The 2,754-nt window shown below is 39.1% G+C and overlaps 1 pseudogene; it reads left to right on the top strand.

Moving 5' to 3' along the window:
• The first annotated feature begins 1,756 nt into the window (after positions 1-1,756).
• Positions 1,757-2,754, top strand: part of LOC102813043 — a 3,349-nt pseudogene continuing 2,351 nt past the window's right edge.

Genomic DNA, 2,754 nt, shown 5'->3' with positions numbered 1-2,754 from the left:
ATTTGGAAACACCTAGAGTTAGAAAACCAAAAAGGCAGAACATACTAAGTATTTCTCAACCTGGAAGAACTAAAGAAAATATACAATTTTTAGCTGTAAGATTGAAGGATTCTATTTATACTGGTAGCATAGTAGTTATGAATAGGGCTGCAGACCACAAGGTCAGCAGTTCGAAACTACCAGCTGTTCTGCAGGAGAAAGATGAGGCGTTCTGCTCCCGTAAAGATTTACAGCCTTGGAAATCCTGTACAGAGTTGCTATGAGTCGGAACCGACTCCACGGCTCACAGCCACCACCCATTTACCTTTACTTCAAACATATTTATTAATGTGGTAGAGTCTACACTGGATACAATTATGAAACTTTTTTAGACACTACCAAACACCTTGGGGGAATTAGTTGCTGGGTCTGGAGTTGCAGTATCATAGTCTTGAGGCATACCATGGTCAAATAGGATAACAAAGTATTAAAAAAAAATGTCCTATATCCTACTTTGGTGAATAGTGATTAGGAGCTTCAAATATCATGGGTGGCCACCTAAGGTCTGATAATTGGTCCTTTCCTATCTGGAGGAAGGAAGAATGGTGAAAATTGAAGACAAGTGAGAATATTTAGTCCAATGGACTAATGGACCATCTGAACATCAGTCTCCACAACGCTGAGCCCAGAAGAGTTAGATGGTGCCCTGTTACCATTACTAACTGCATTAGAAGGATTATACTAGGAGATCCTAAATAGTGGGTGTGGCACTGTAGGGTAAGCACTGGAATACTAACTACAAGGTCAGCATTTCAAAAACACCAAATGCTCCTTGGAAACCCTACACAAGTCTGCTGTAAGTCAGAATTGACTCCACGGCACACAACAACAACAAGTTAGACTGGGAGAAAATGTGAATAAAACTCAAATTTGAAAAAAAGACAAATTTCAGATAAAGACCAGTGGAACTGTGAGACTGTGGCCTTTGGTCAACTTCAGGTCTGGAACTGAACTCACTCCTTTGACTAAATTTGCAGCCAATTTTCAGGTATATACAGGGGACAACAACCCTAATGAGGTATGCACACCATAAAACATTCAATCATTTGAGGTCAAAAACGGAGCATGAACCCCAGGCCAAAATTCATAAGGGTTGGGAAGAAGGAGGAGCAGGAATAAGAAACACAGGGAGAAAGTGGGATAAATGATAGTATATTGAGGAAATTGCAATCATTGATACAAAACAAAGTCTATGATTTGTTGAATGTAAAACTGATGATTTGCTCTGTAAACTTTCATTCAATTCACAGTACTTAAACACCTAACCAAATAGTGGTTTAAAACCACCAGTTTAAAAACTTCAGGAGAAAAGACTTGACCTAAAGATTATATCAAAACCACTATGGGATTCCATTTACATCATCAACTCTACTTTGAGGAGGCAGCTCTTCCCAAGATGATCAAGTAGATACAGCTGTCCAAGATCTCCTTCAGCTGATGGCACAGTGCAAGTCTCTGACTGGAGGAGAGTACAAGCCCCTCTGCCACTGGGCCTGAGGAGAAAGATAAGAAGAAGAAAGAAATAGAAAATAAATGTGAAAAGCAGAATAAACCCCAGCAACAAAGAGATGGTCAAAGGAAAGACTTCTAAATATCAAGGAAGTATTCAGTCTTCAGGTAGGCCAGGAGAAGGGCAAAGACCAGGTTGGATCTTGAGGCAAAAAATTAAGAAAATCTTTCAGGTTGATATTGTCTAGTCATCACTAAGACATAAATTATTGAATACTCTGATGTAAGTGGCTGCTATATTCTTTGTCCCTGGGCGTAAACATATTCCATTTGGGAATCCATCAAGGACTTTTTTGATGCTGAGATCAAGAAATGTGGTGTTGAAAACTGCTATTTCCTCATGTTTTTGTTTTAAGGAGCATTAGAAAAAGAAATTTATGTTTCTGACTTTGCCCCTGAGGTAGCTTGATTTACAAAATCTGGCAAAACAGAGTTGGCAGAACCAATTACTGTTCATCATACAACAGTCATGTATCCTGCATGTGCAAAATGGGTACAGTCACACTGAGACCTGCCAATCAGAATTAACCAGTGGTGCAGTGTGGTGCGTTGAGAGTTCTACGTCCTCATGAATTCCGATGGAAGGAAGGGTACAGTGCTTTTGCTACCTTTGAAGAAGCAGCAAAAGTGGTTTTGCAGATACTTGACTTATAGGCTCAGGTATATGAAGAACTCCTGGAAATTCCTGTTGTAAAAGGAAGAGAGACTGAAAAGTAGAAATTTGCAGGAGGAAACGACATAATTAGAGTATAAGCATTTATACCTTGTAGTGGAAGAGCTATATAGGGAACAATATTACATCATTTAGGACAGAATTTTTCCAAAATGATTTAAACCATTTTTGAAGACCCAAGGACATCAGGAGATAAGCAATTTCCCTATCAAAACTCCTTGGGCCTGGCAACTCGAACTATTGGGGTTTTAAAGATAGTTCACAGGGACAACATGAGCTTAGTATTGCCATCCTGTGCAGACTGTGTTTAGGTGGTGACTATTCCTTCTGGCATTACAAATGCACTTTCTGAAGAAGACAAAGAAGCTCTGACTGCTAAATGCAATGATTATTGAAAATGGTTACTCAGTGTTAATATTTATGTTAGAGTTGATTTCTGTTAACTGTTCACCAGGTTGGAAATTCAATCATTGGAAGCTTAAGGGAGTTCTAATAGGATTTGAAATTGGGCCACATAATGGGAAGAATTGTCA

This window comes from Chrysochloris asiatica, unplaced genomic scaffold (assembly GCF_000296735.1).
Source record: "Chrysochloris asiatica unplaced genomic scaffold, ChrAsi1.0 scaffold00063, whole genome shotgun sequence".
In the NCBI taxonomy this organism is placed as follows: Eukaryota; Metazoa; Chordata; class Mammalia; order Afrosoricida; family Chrysochloridae; genus Chrysochloris; species Chrysochloris asiatica.
The sequence above is the reverse complement of the archived record's forward strand: the minus strand, read 5'-3'. Positions and strand labels throughout refer to the sequence as shown.